At 42.3% G+C, this 15,230-nt stretch overlaps 1 non-coding gene across 1 annotated transcript; it reads right to left on the reverse strand.

Moving 5' to 3' along the window:
* Nucleotides 1-9,263: 9,263 nt before the first annotated feature.
* Nucleotides 9,264-9,336, reverse strand: TRNAR-CCU (transfer RNA arginine (anticodon CCU)). Its single transcript has one exon. It is a non-coding gene; the product is annotated as a tRNA-Arg (tRNA).
* Nucleotides 9,337-15,230: the final 5,894 nt, after the last annotated feature.

Consider the following 15,230-nt stretch of genomic DNA (forward strand, 5'->3'; position numbering starts at 1 on the left):
CACGTTGATACTGCTCTCCCCTGTCCTCCAAATACAAGATCCACTCCCTATCATGTGGTCTCTACCGCAGTTTAAGTCTATTGAATCACTTATACAATACATTCACAACAAGCAATCCATGGATAACTCCCCTCTCTTTAAAGTCCCTACAACTATTCAAATATCTAATATACCCTCACCTGGAAGAACAACACAATGCAGACGCTAAACTCTCCTAACTTCACTTCACATGTCACAACAAAATGCCCACTGCTCGAGCCAGCAGGAAACATCATGGCAGCTCAAGGAATACAACTGCACTTGCAGTTCTAACAACATCAACCCGAACTAGCATTTCCTTCTTCTGATATACATATTTATAGAGAGATTTTTAATGATCGGTGCTTAGCAGAAAGGAGATACTTATGGCAAAAGGTTTACTTTTTGCACACTGTAGATCATTACTGGAAAGATAGACTCTATCTGCATATTTACTCATCATTTTTAATATGACTCAGAAATGTCATGCCTTTTTTGAACAAATTATTACATGGTTTGTGAGAACGTCTAATTCAGCACTACAGCTTCTGCTTTCATTCTCCATGCCTGAAAACATAATCTTCCATATGAAACAACAAAAGACTAGGAATTTTTTGTTTTTTTTGTGTGATGGCATTGAAATGTGCAGTAAGAAATAAAGTACCTTTGTCATACATAAAAAGGATAACGCAAGTCACCTCCGAGTTCATTCACCCCACAGAGGAATTCTGTCTTCACCCACTTTCCTCTATGTGATCACTAAGCTACTCCACAACTTGCAATACCTTTACAACATACGACAGGGTGTGTTTTATCCCACACATCCATTCAAACATATATCTTTTCTGCTCAGACATAAAACAAGCACATTTCTCCATTCCTATCCTAGCAGTGGAGAAAATGCTCTGCTGTGGTACTTGAACAGGTGGCGGAGTAAAGTTTGTTGGAATTGGTTATTTTATCAGCACGCTTCAGTGCTAATGTTGTTAAGAAGGAAGACCCTTAGGAAACTAGATAAACATCTCCAAAATACATCTTCTTCCACCCCAGAAAGAATTCAAACCCACAATCCCTTTGTGAGTATTTGACTGCCTTACCCATTAGGCCAACGGGGTTGCACAGGAGTGCTGTTAACCAATAGCTACAAACACTTTCTAAAAATACGACACATATTCTACATGTTTGTAGCTCCCACTCAGGTATAAAAGAAGTTCATATCACCTCTAAAGAGTCCCCAGCTGTGTTGATTAAAGTTTGAAATGGCTGCATTTAAGGGAAGTAGTTAATCCATCATGCTTCAGTCCCACTGTTCTTACGAGTGAAGGACCTGGTGTGGCAGACTCCTACGATATGATTTGGCCATCTAGTTTGTTCACAATATATGCACTGTTAAGAGAACAACAGGTAGTACTAACAAAGTATTACAATCTGCGCCAAATGTATGCTCTAGGTTTGGAAAATTAGAGTTGGGCAAGGCTAAAACTAAACGTCTGCCTTGGCCCTTAGTTGGCATGGCAAATTTTCAAAATAGAGAGAGGACAAGCATCCCAGGCAGTGTCCCAATATCTCTCTTATGTCCTTGTTGAAACCAAAGGTTGTTAAACAGGACATACAATCTACATCAACTAAAAGCAGACAAGTAAAGCTGCCTTTCACAGGTGTCCCATCAACTTCTCAGTCTAAAAACACCCCGGGTGTTTTGAAAAATCTTTTTAACTGCCATCATTGAAACACCACCCTGCCCTCCCTAAACTCAGTTTGGTTTCTAAGACAAGGGTCCCAGCGGTAGTAGCATAAAATAGGGTGCACTGTCTTCCCATCTGCTGCACTTTTTTCGAGAAATACTTCTTTATCAACATAGCAGTTTCACATGGTATTTTTAATTATTCAACAGTTTATACATTCAAGTGGTGAAATAAGTACATGTTTTAATGCTAAATGGGAGACTGCCTGCGAGTGCTATCCAAAGGAGGACATAAAAAATGTCTAGCCAGAAAGGTGGGTTGAAATCCCATTCTCCAGACTGGGCCCAAGAGTAGGCTATGTAGGCAACTGTTTTTGAGTTCCAGCACTTGTGTTTTGAAGGTAGATTGATGTTCCATAGCTGCAAAGTCTATGTAAAGCAAGGGCTGAATTGTGTGGTTTGTGCTTTGAAAATGTAAAAGTCAAGAGCTGAATGTACAGAGTTTCACCCCAGAGGGGACTTGAACCCACAATCCCTGGCTAAGGAGGCCAGTGCCTTATCCATTAGGCCACTGGGGCCACGTTGATACTGCTCTCCCCTGTCCTCCAAATACAAGATCCACTCCCTATCATGTGGTCTCTACCGCAGTTTAAGTCTATTGAATCACTTATACAATACATTCACAACAAGCAATCCATGGATAACTCCCCTCTCTTTAAAGTCCTTACAACTATTCAAATATCTAATATACCCTCACCTGGAAGAACAACACAATGCGGACGCTAAACTCTCCTAACTTCACTTCACATGTCACAACAAAATGCCCACTGCTCGAGCCAGCAGGAAACATCATGGCAGCTCAAGGAATACAACTGCACTTGCAGTTCTAACAACATCAACCCGAACTAGCATTTCCTTCTTCTGATATACATATTTATAGAGAGATTTTTAATGATCGGTGCTTAGCAGAAAGGAGATACTTATGGCAAAAGGTTTACTTTTTGCACACTTGTTGGAAAATGGGTTATTGGTAGGGCAGGTAGGTACCTACACCTAGCAACAAGCCACCAACCTCCACATAGGTACAGTTAGGTCTCAGTAAATTAATCCCAGCTCAACCCTTGGTAGCTTGGCAACGAGCGTCAAGGCTTAACTTAGGAGACAAAGTGTAAAGCATTCAAATATCACAAAACAGTAATTAAATAAAACACAGGAAACAGTTTAAAAATCCAAAACCAATTTATACAAATAGTTTATATTTTTATCTTTAAAATGACACAAAAACGATTAAAATCGGTTCAGGGGAACCGGAGATATGAATTTTTTAAGAATTATTACTTTTCTAGCGCTTAGAAACAAAAAGCGCCAATCGGGTCATCTGGTTGCACCTCGACCGGGGCAAAGTCAAACTTTCAGGCCGACCGCGATGGAGCCCTGCTCGGCTACAGGTCGCGGGAGGCCTCGGTTAAAAAGTTACCTTCTGACTTAGTCTTTATTTTGAAGTTTTTCTTCACCGGGACGAACCTGCCAGTTGAATCCGACCTCCTGGAGCCCTTGTCCGGATACGCGATGTGGGTTTCCTCAGTGGAGACTTTTACCTTCGGACTTAGTCGTTTTTTCGAGATGAAAATCCTTCGACCGGGGTAAACCTGGATCTTGATCCGACGTCCATGGAGCCCTTCTCGGATACGATGGCTGGGAGGTCCCGGTCAACTTTTTACGTTCGGACTTAGTCTCTTTTTTGGATGTTTTTCTTTACCGGGACGAACCACGAAGTCAGGCCGGGTCGCGGTTGAGGCAAGCCGGCTAGAATTTCCACGGCGGGTCGGTCCCTCTCTGGAGCTTTTTTCCCAAAATTCTCAAATCTTTTCCAAACTTCTGGGGCTTCACCCAGATGTTCTTTTAAGGTTCTTTTGGGGTCCACAGCTCACCCCAAGGGTCCAGAAGTTCTGTGATGGTCCTTGGGGGGTGCGGACTTCAACTCCCAGAATGCACCTGGCGCAAACTCCTTTTTGGCCACTGGACAGTGGTCAGCTGGTCGCTTTCTTCAGGAGTTGGTGCAGGGGACTCTGGTTTAGCAATTTTTCACCTGTAGCAAACAGGGAGTCCCTCCTTGAACCAGTTGAAGCCAGGCAAAGTCCTTCTTGTGGTGAAGCCCAAGTGTGCAGCTGGTGCAGTCCTTCTGAGTGCAGGGTCCAGGTGCAGGCCAGGGGTCCAGCAGGGCAGTCCTTCTTCTTCTTTAGTTCCTTTCTTGTTGAATTCTGGAGGGGATCTGAGGTGTGGGTGCAGGTCTGCCAGTTTTATCCTTGCTCCTGGGTGAAAAGCAGTGGGGCCCTGGTTCTCCAATCAGGGACAGGGTCGTCCCCCTGTGATGACCACTTCCTGGGAAGTGTGGCAAAAATCCATCCCAGAAGGCAACAGTCTCTAAAAATCCAACATGGATGAATCTGATTTTTGGAGGTTACATCTGGCTGAGCCCACCCACTGGTGTGGCTAAAAATCATAAACACACCCCTCTCCTGCCCTCTCCTAATCTAATCAAGGGGGCACCTAGCTGTCTGGGGTTGCAGGATGTGGGGGTGTTGCTGGGTGCTGCAAATGTCCTTCTCTGCCTTTGAAGACCAGTTTGGCAGCCCTCCCCCTTCCTGCCTCACCATCTGCTGAGGGGAGATTCTCTCCCCCAAGCACATTCCTTTGTGTGAAGTCTGGCCACTTCACACCTCATCAAGGCAGCCTGGCAGAAGCTGCTGCAGGCTGGCCAATCAGAGCACAGCAGCAAAAACAATGCAGAGCTGAAATTGGCAACTTTTTAGGTAAAGTCTAAACTTTTTACCTGAACTAGTTATATTAAATCCAACAACTGGAAGTTGTGGGATTTATTATAACAATCAATTTGATACCAAATTCTTGGTATGTAACATTTAAGGAGACTTTAAAATTTAAAATAAAGTCTGCCCATTCTAGCCTATGAAGGCCATTTACTTCAATGAGGGAAAAACTAATTTGGCTGTTTTTACCTCACCAGGGCTTATAAATCTATTGTTATAAAGTCCCTGCTTATAGTTACATGGCACCCAGCCCTAGGGGCACATAGGGCACACCTTAGGGGTGACTTATATGTAAAAATAATGTAGTTTAAGACTTTGGAAGTACCTTTAATTCCAAAGTCGAATTTGCATATAACTTTAATTTAAAAGCAGCCAGCAAGGCAGGCTTGCTTTTAAAATGACACTGGGCACCTCAGCAGTGCACCTAGGTGTGCACCACCTATGCTGTGGTCCCTAAACCTACATGCCCTACCATATACTAGGGACTTATAGGTAGGTTAACTTAGCCAATTATAATTAGCCTAATTTGCATATCCATTTTACACAGAGCACAGGCCCTGGGACTGGTTAGCAGTACCCAGGGCACCATCAAAGTCAGGAAAACACCAGCAAAAAGAGGAAAATGGGGGCAAAAAGTTATGGGGCCTCTGCAATTAGCCCTGTTTTCTCACAACACTGTAGATCATTACTGGAAAGATAGACTCTATCTGCATATTTACTCATCATTTTTAATATGACTCAGAAATGTCATGCCTTTTTTTGAACAAATTATTACATGGTTTGTGAGAACGTCTAATTCAGCACTACAGCTTCTGCTTTCATTCTCCATGCCTGAAAACATAATCTTCCATATGAAACAACAAAAGACTAGGAATTTTTTGTTTTTTTTGAGCGATGGCATTGAAATGTGCAGTAAGAAATAAAGTACCTTTGTCATACATAAAAAGGATAACGCAAGTCACCTCCGAGTTCATTCACCCCACAGAGGAATTCTGTCTTCACCCACTTTCCTCTATGTGATCACTAAGCTACTCCACAACTTGCAATACCTTTACAACATACGACAGGGGGTGTTTTATCCCACACATCCATTCAAACATATATCTTTTCTGCTCAGACATAAAACAAGCACATTTCTCCATTCCTATCCTAGCAGTGGAGAAAATGCTCTGCTGTGGTACTTGAACAGGTGGCGGAGTAAAGTTTGTTGGAATTGGTTATTTTATCAGCACGCTTCAGTGCTAATGTTGTTAAGAAGGAAGACCCTTAGGAAACTAGATAAACATCTCCAAAATACATCTTCTTCCACCCCTAGAAAGAACTCAAACCCACAATCCCTATGTGAGTATCTGACTGCCTTAGAATTAGGCCAACGGGGTTGCACAGGAGTGCTGTTAACCAATAGCTACAAATACTTTCTAAAAATACGACACATATTCTACATGTTTGTCGCTCCCACTCAGGTATAAAAGAAGTTCATATCACCTTTAAAGAGTCCCCAGCTGTGGTGATTAAAGTTTGAAATGGCTGCATTTAAGGGAACTAGTTAATCCATCATGCTTCAGTCCCACTGTTCTTACGAGTGAAGGACCTGGTGTGGCAGACTCCTACGATATAATTTGGTCATCTTGTTTGTTCTCAATATATGCACTCTTAAGGGAACAGCAGGTAGTACTAACAAAGTATTACAATCTGCGCCAAATGTATGCTCTAGGTTTGGAAAATTAGAGTTGGGCAAGGCTAAAACTAAACGTCTGCCTTGGCCCTTAGTTGGCATGGCAAATTTTCAAAATAGAGAGAGGACAAGCATCCCAGGCAGTGTCCCAATATCTCTCTAATGTCCTTGTTGAAACCGAAGGTTGTTAAACAGGACATACAATCTACATCAACTAAAAGCAGACAAGTAAAGCTGCCTTTCACAGGTGTCCCATCAACTTCTCAGTCTAACAACACCCCGGGTGTTTTGAAAAATCTATTTAACTGCCATCATTAAAACACCACCCTGCCCTCCCTAAACTCAGTTTGGTTTCTAAGACTAGGGGCCCAGCGATAGTAGCATAAAATAGGGTGCACTGTCTTCCCATCTGCTGCACTTCTTTCGAGAAATACTTCTTTATCAACATAGCAGTTTCACATGGTATTTTTAATTATTCAACAGTTTATACATTCAAGTGGTGAAATAAGTACATGTTTTAATGCTAAATGGGAGACTGCCTGCGAGTGCTATCCAAAGGAGGACATAAAAAATGTCTAGCCAGAAAGGTGGGTTGAAATCCCATTCTCCAGACTGGGCCCAAGAGTAGGATATGTAGGCAAATGTTTTTGAGTTCCAGCACTTGTGTTTTGAAGGTAGATTGATGTTCCATAGCTGCAATGTCTATGTAAAGCAAGGGCTGAATTGTGTGGTTTGCGCTATTAAAATTTAAAAGTCAAGCACTGAATGTATAGAGTTTCCCCCCAGATGGAACTTGAACCCACAATCCCTGGCTTAGGAGACCAGTGCCTTCTCCATTAGGCCACTGACGCCACGTTCATACTGCTCTCCCCTGTCCTCCAAATACAAGATCCACTCCCTATCATGTGGTCTCTACCGCAGTTTAAGTCTATGGAATTACTTATACAATACATTCACAACAAGCAATCCATGGATAACTCCCCTCTCTTTAAAGTCCTTACAACTATTCAGATATCTAATATACCGTCACCTGGAAGAACAACACAATGCGGACGCTAAATTCTCCTAACTTCACTTCACATGTCACAACAAAATGCCCACTGCTCGAGCCAGCAGGAAACATCAAGGCAGCTCAAGGAATACAACTGCACTTGCAGTTCTAACAACATCAACCCGAACTAGCATTTTCTTCTTCTGATATACATATTTATAGAGAGATTTTTAATGATCGGTGCTTAGCAGAAAGGAGATACTTATGGCAAAAGGTTTACTTTTTGCACACTGTAGATCATTACTGGAAAGATAGACTCTATCTGCAAATTTACACATCATTTTTAATATGACTCAGAAATGTCATGCCTTTTTTTGAACACATTATTACATGGTTTATGAGAACGTCTAATTCAGCACTACAGCTTCTGCTTTCATTCTCCATGCCTGAAAACCTAATCTTCCATATGAAACAACAAAAGACTAGGAATTTTTTGTTTTTTTTGAGTGATGGCATTGAAATGTGCAGTAAGAAATAAAGTACCTTTGTCATACATAAAAAGGATAACGCAAGTCACCTCCGAGTTCATTCACCCCACAGAGGAATTCTGTCTTCACCCACTTTCCTCTTTGTGATCACTAAGCTACTCCACAACTTGCAATACCTTTACAACATACGACAGGGTGTGTTTTATCCCACACATCCATTCAAACATATATCTTTTCTGCTCAGACATAAAACAAGCACATTTCTCCATTCCTATCCTAGCAGTGGAGAAAATGCTCTGCTGTGGTACTTGAACAGGTGGCGGAGTAAAGTTTGTTGGAATTGGTTATTTTATCAGCACGCTTCAGTGCTAATGTTGATAAGAAGGAAGACCCTTAGGAAACTAGATAAACATCACCAAAATACATCTTCTTCCACCCCAGAAAGAACTCAAACCCACAATCCCTTTGTGAGTATTTGACTGCCTTACCCATTAGGCCAACGGGGTTGCACAGGAGTGCTGTTAACCAATAGCTACAAACACTTTCTAAAAATACGACACATATTCTACATGTTTGTCGCTCCCACTCAGGTATAAAAGAAGTTCATATCCCTTTAAAGAGTCCCCAGCTGTGGTGATTAAAGTTTAAAATGGCTCCATTTAAGGGAACTAGTTAATCCATCATGCTTCAGTCCCACTGTTCTTACGAGTGAAGGACCTGGTGTGGCAGACTCCTACGATATAATTTGGCCATCTTGTTTGTTCACAATATATGCACTCTTAAGGGAGCAACAGGTAGTACTAACAAAGTATTACAATCTGCGCCAAATGTATGCTCTAGGTTTGGAAAATTAGAGTTGGGCAAGGCTAAAACTAAACGTCTGCCTTGGCCCTTAGTTGGCATGGCAAATTTTCAAAATAGAGAGAGGACAAGCATCCCAGGCAGTGTCCCAATATCTCTCTAATGTCCTTGTTGAAACCAAAGGTTGTTAAACAGGACATACAATCTACATCAACTAAAAGCAGAGAAGTAAAGCTGCCTTTCACAGGTGTCCCATCAACTTCTCAGTCTAACAACACCCAGGGTGTTTTGAAAAATCTATTTAACTGCCATCATTGAAACACCACCCTGCCCTCCCTAAACTCAGTTTGGTTTCTAAGACTAGGGGCCCAGCGATAGTAGCATAAAATAGGGTGCACTGTCTTCCCATCTGCTGCACTTTTTTCGAGAAATACTTCTTTATCAACATAGCAGTTTCACATGGTATTTTTAATTATTCAACAGTTTATACATTCAAGTGGTGAAATAAGTACATGTTTTAATGCTAAATGGGAGACTGCCTGCGAGTGCTATCCAAAGGAGGACATAAATAATGTCTAGCCAGAAAGGTGGGTTGAAATCCCATTCTCCAGACTGGGCCCAAGAGTAGGATATGTAGGCAACTGTTTTTGAGTTCCAGCACTTGTGTTTTGAAGGTAGATTGATGTTCCATAGCTGCAAAGTCTATGTAAAGAAAGGGCTGAATTGTGTGGTTTGTGCTTTGAAAATGTAAAAGTCAAGAGCTGAATGTACAGAGTTTCACCCCAGATGGGACTTGAACCCACAATCCCTGGCTAAGGAGGCCAGTGCCTTATCCATTAGGCCACTGGGGCCACGTTGATACTGCTCTCCCCTGTCCTCCAAATACAAGATCCACTCCCTATCATGTGGTCTCTACCGCAGTTTAAGTCTATTGAATCACTTATACAATACATTCACAACAAGCAATCCATGGATAACTCCCCTCTCTTTAAAGTCCCTACAACTATTCAAATATCTAATATACCCTCACCTGGAAGAACAACACAATGCAGACGCTAAACTCTCCTAACTTCACTTCACATGTCACAACAAAATGCCCACTGCTCGAGCCAGCAGGAAACATCATGGCAGCTCAAGGAATACAACTGCACTTGCAGTTCTAACAACATCAACCCGAACTAGCATTTCCTTCTTCTGATATACATATTTATAGAGAGATTTTTAATGATCGGTGCTTAGCAGAAAGGAGATACTTATGGCAAAAGGTTTACTTTTTGCACACTGTAGATCATTACTGGAAAGATAGACTCTATCTGCATATTTACTCATCATTTTTAATATGACTCAGAAATGTCATGCCTTTTTTGAACAAATTATTACATGGTTTGTGAGAACGTCTAATTCAGCACTACAGCTTCTGCTTTCATTCTCCATGCCTGAAAACATAATCTTCCATATGAAACAACAAAAGACTAGGAATTTTTTGTTTTTTTTGTGTGATGGCATTGAAATGTGCAGTAAGAAATAAAGTACCTTTGTCATACATAAAAAGGATAACGCAAGTCACCTCCGAGTTCATTCACCCCACAGAGGAATTCTGTCTTCACCCACTTTCCTCTATGTGATCACTAAGCTACTCCACAACTTGCAATACCTTTACAACATACGACAGGGTGTGTTTTATCCCACACATCCATTCAAACATATATCTTTTCTGCTCAGACATAAAACAAGCACATTTCTCCATTCCTATCCTAGCAGTGGAGAAAATGCTCTGCTGTGGTACTTGAACAGGTGGCGGAGTAAAGTTTGTTGGAATTGGTTATTTTATCAGCACGCTTCAGTGCTAATGTTGTTAAGAAGGAAGACCCTTAGGAAACTAGATAAACATCTCCAAAATACATCTTCTTCCACCCCTAGAAAGAACTCAAACCCACAATCCCTTTGTGAGTATCTGACTGCTTTAGAATTAGTCCAACGGGGTTGCACAGGAGTGCTGTTAACCAATAGCTACAAATACTTTCTAAAAATACGACACATATTCTACATGTTTGTCGCTCCCACTCAGGTATAAAAGAAGTTCATATCACCTTTAAAGAGTCCCCAGCTGTGGTGATTAAAGTTTGAAATGGCTGTATTTAAGGGAACTAGTTAATCCATCATGCTTCAGTCCCACTGTTCTTACGAGTGAAGGACCTGGTGTGGCAGACTCCTACGATATAATTTGGCCATCTTGTTTGTTCTCAATATATGCACTCTTAAGGGAACAACAGGTAGTACTAACAAAGTATTACAATCTGCGCCAAATGTATGCTCTAGGTTTGGAAAATTAGAGTTGGGCAAGGCTAAAACTAAACGTCTGCCTTGGCCCTTAGTTGGCATGGCAAATTTTCAAAATAGAGAGAGGACAAGCATCCCAGGCAGTGTCCCAATATCTCTCTAATGTCCTTGTTGAAACCGAAGGTTGTTAAACAGGACATACAATCTACATCAACTAAAAGCAGACAAGTAAAGCTGCCTTTCACAGGTGTCCCATCAACTTCTCAGTCTAACAACACCCAGGGTGTTTTGAAAAATCTATTTAACTGCCATCATTAAAACACCACCCTGCCCTCCCTAAACTCAGTTTGGTTCTAAGACTAGGGGCCCAGCGATAGTAGCATAAAATAGGGTGCACTGTCTTCCCATCTGCTGCACTTTTTTCGAGAAATACTTCTTTATCAACATAGCAGTTTCACATGGTATTTTTAATTATTCAACAGTTTATACATTCAAGTGGTGAAATAAGTACATGTTTTAATGCTAAATGGGAGACTGCCTGCGAGTGCTATCCAACGGAGGACATAAAAACTGTCTAGCCAGAAAGGTGGGTTGAAATCCCATTCTCCAGACTGGGCCCAAGAGTAGGATATGTAGGCAAATGTTTTTGAGTTCCAGCACTTGTGTTTTGAAGGTAGATTGATTTTCCATAGCTGCAATGTCTATGTAAAGCAAGGGCTGAATTGTGTGGTTTGCGCTTTGAAAATGTAAAAGTCAAGCGCTGAATGTACCGAGTTTCACCCCAGATGGAACTTGAACCCACTATCCCTGGCTTAGGAGGCCAGTGCCTTATCCATTAGGCCACTGACGCCACGTTCATACTGCTCTCCCCTGTCCTCCAAATACAAGATCCACTCCCTATCATGTAGTCTCTACCGCAGTTTAAGTCTATGGAATTACTTATACAATACATTCACAACAAGCAATCCATGGATAACTCCCCTCTCTTTAAAGTCCTTAGAACTATTCAAATATCTAATATACCCTCACCTGGAAGAACAACACAATGCGGACGCTAAACTCTCCTAACTTCACTTCACATGTCACAACAAAATGCCCACTGCTCGAGCCAGCAGGAAACATCAAGGCAGCTCAAGGAATACAACTGCGCTTGCAGTTCTAACAACATCAACCCGAACTAGCATTTCCTTCTTCTGATATACATATTTATAGAGAGATTTTTAATGATCGGTGTTGTAAAATGGGTTATTGGTAGGGCAGGTAGGTACCAACACCTAGCAACAAGCCACCAACCTCGACATAGGTACAGTTGGGTCTCAGTAAATTAATCCCAGCTCAACCCTTGGTAGCTTGGCATCGAGCGTCAAGGCTTAACTTAGGAGACAAAGTGTAAAGCATTCAAATATCACAAAACAGTAATTAAATAAAACACAGGAAACAGTTTAAAAATCCAAAACCAATTTATAAAAATAGTTTATATTTTTATCTTTAAAATGACACAAAAACGATTAAAATCGGTTCAGGGGAACCGGAGATTTGAATTTTTAAAGAATTATTACTTTTCTAGCGCTTAGAAACAAAAAGCGCCAATCGGGTCATCTGGTTGCACCTCGACCGGGGCAAAGTCAAACTTTCAGGCCGACCGCGATGGAGCCCTGCTCGGCTACAGGTCGCGGGAGGCCTCGGTTAAAAAGTTACCTTCTGACTTAGTCTTTATTTTGAAGTTTTTCTTCACCGGGACGAACCTGCCAGTTGAATCCGACCTCCTGGAGCCCTTGTCCGGATACGCGATGTGGGTTTCCTCGGTGGAGACTTTTACCTTCGGACTTAGTCGTTTTTTCGAGATGAAAATCCTTCGACCGGGGTAAACCTGGATCTTGATCCGACGTCCATGGAGCCCTTCTCGGATACGATGGCTGGGAGGTCCTGGTCAACTTTTTACGTTCGGACTTAGTCTCTTTTTTGGATGTTTTTCTTTACCGGGACGAACCACGAAGTCAGGCCGGGTCGCGGTTGAGGCAAGCCGGCTAGAATTTCCGCGGCGGGTCGGTCCCTCTCTGGAGCTTTTTTCCTAAAATTCTCAAATCTTTTCCAAACTTCTGGGGCTTCACCCAGATGTTCTTTTAAGGTTCTTTTGGGGTCCACAGCTCACCCCAAGGGTCCAGAAGTTCTGTGATGGTCCTTGGGGGTGCGGACTTCAACTCCCAGAATGCACCTGGCGCAAACTCCTTTTTGGCCACTGGGCAGTGGTCAGCTGGTCGCTTCTTTCAGGAGTTGGTGCAGGGGACTCTGGTTAGCAATTTTTCACCTGTAGCAAACAGGGAGTCCCTCCTTGAACCAGTTGAAGCCAGGCAAAGTCCTTCTTGTGGTGAAGCCCAAGTGTGCAGCTGGTGCAGTCCTTCTGAGTGCAGGGTCCAGGTGCAGGCCAGGGGTCCAGCAGGGCAGTCCTTCTTCTTCCTTAGTTCCTTTCTTGTTGAATTCTGGAGGGGATCTGAGGCGTGGGTGCAGGTCTGCCAGTTTTATCCTTGCTCCTGGGTGAAAAGCAGGGGGGCCCTGGTTCTCCAATCAGGGACAGGGTCGTCCCCCTGTGATGACCACTTCCTGGGAAGTGTGGCAAAAATCCATCCCAGAAGGCAACAGTCTCTAAAAATCCAACATGGATGAATCTGATTTTTGGAGGTTACATCTGGCTGAGCCCACCCACTGGTGTGGCTAAAAATCATAAACACACCCCTCTCCTGCCCTCTCCTAATCTAATCAAGGGGGCACCTAGCTGTCTGGGGTTGCAGGATGTGGGGGTGTTGCTGGGTGCTGCAAATGTCCTTCTCTGCCTTTGAAGACCAGTTTGGCAGCCCTCCCCCTTCCTGCCTCACCATCTGCTGAGGGGAGATTCTCTCCCCCAAGCACATTCCTTTGTGTGAAGTCAGGCCACTTCACACCTCATCAAGGTAGCCTGGCAGAAGCTGCTGCAGGCTGGCCAATCAGAGCACAGCAGCAAAAACAATGCAGAGCTGAAATTGGCAACTTTTTAGGTAAAGTCTAAACTTTTTACCTGAACTAGTTATATTAAATCCAACAACTGGAAGTTGTGGGATTTATTATAACAATCAATTTGATACCAAATTCTTGGTATGTAACATTTAAGGAGACTTTAAAATTTAAAATAAAGTCTGCCCATTCTAGCCTATGAAGGCTATTTACTTCAATGAGGGAAAAACTAATTTGGCTGTTTTTACCTCACCAGGGCTTATAAATCTATTTTTATAAAGTCCCTGCTTATAGTTACATGGCACCCAGCCCTAGGGGCACATAGGGCACACCTTAGGGGTGACGTATATGTAAAAATAAGGTAGTTTAAGACTTTGGAAGTACCTTTAATTCCAAAGTCGAATTTGCATATAACTTTAATTTAAAAGCAGCCAGCAAGGCAGGCTTGCTTTTAAAATGACACTGGGCACCTCAGCAATGCACCTAGGTGTGCACCACCTATGCTGTGGTCCCTAAACCTACATGCCCTACCATATACTAGGGACTTATAGGTAGGTTAACTTAGCCAATTATAATTAGCCTAATTTGCATATCCATTTTACACAGAGCACAGGCCCTGGGACTGGTTAGCAGTACCCAGGGCACCATCAGAGTCAGGAAAACACCAGCATAAAGTGGAAAATGGGGGCAAAAAGTTATGGGGCCTCTGCAATCAGCCCTAGTTTCTCACAATCGGTGCTTAGCAGAAAGGAGATACTTATGGCAAAAGGTTTACTTTTTGCACACTGTACATCATTACTGGAAAGATAGACTCTATCTGCATATTTACACATCATTTTTAATATGACTCAGAAATGTCATGCCTTTTTTTGAACAAATTATTACATGGTTTGTGAGAACGTCTAATACAGCGCTACAGCTTCTGCTTTCATTCTCCATGCCTGAAAACATAATCTTCCATATGAAACAACAAAAGACTAGGAATTTTTTGTTTTTTTTGAGTGATGGCATTGAAATGTGCAGTAAGAAATAAAGAACCTTTGTCATACATAAAAAGGATAACGCAAGTCACCTCCGAGTTCATTCACCCCACAGAGGAATTCAGTCTTCACCCACTTTCCTCTATGTGATCACTAAGCTACTCCACAACTTGCAATACCTTTACAACATACGACAGGGTGTGTTTTATCCCACACATCCATTCAAACATATATCTTTTCTGCTCAGACATAAAACAAGCACATTTCTCCATTCCTATCCTAGCAGTGGAGATAATGCTCTACTGTGGTACTTGACAGGTGGCGGAGTAAAGTTTGTTGGAATTGGTTATTTTATCAGCACGCTTCAGTGCTAATGTTGATAAGAAGGAAGACCCTTAGGAAACTAGATAAACATCTCCAAAATACATACTAAGTATTACAATCTGCGCCGAATGTATGCTCTAGGTTTGGAAAAATAGAGTTGGGCAAGGCTAAAA

Source organism: Pleurodeles waltl, chromosome 7, assembly GCF_031143425.1.
Source record: "Pleurodeles waltl isolate 20211129_DDA chromosome 7, aPleWal1.hap1.20221129, whole genome shotgun sequence".
NCBI lineage: Eukaryota > Metazoa > Chordata > Amphibia > Caudata > Salamandridae > Pleurodeles > Pleurodeles waltl.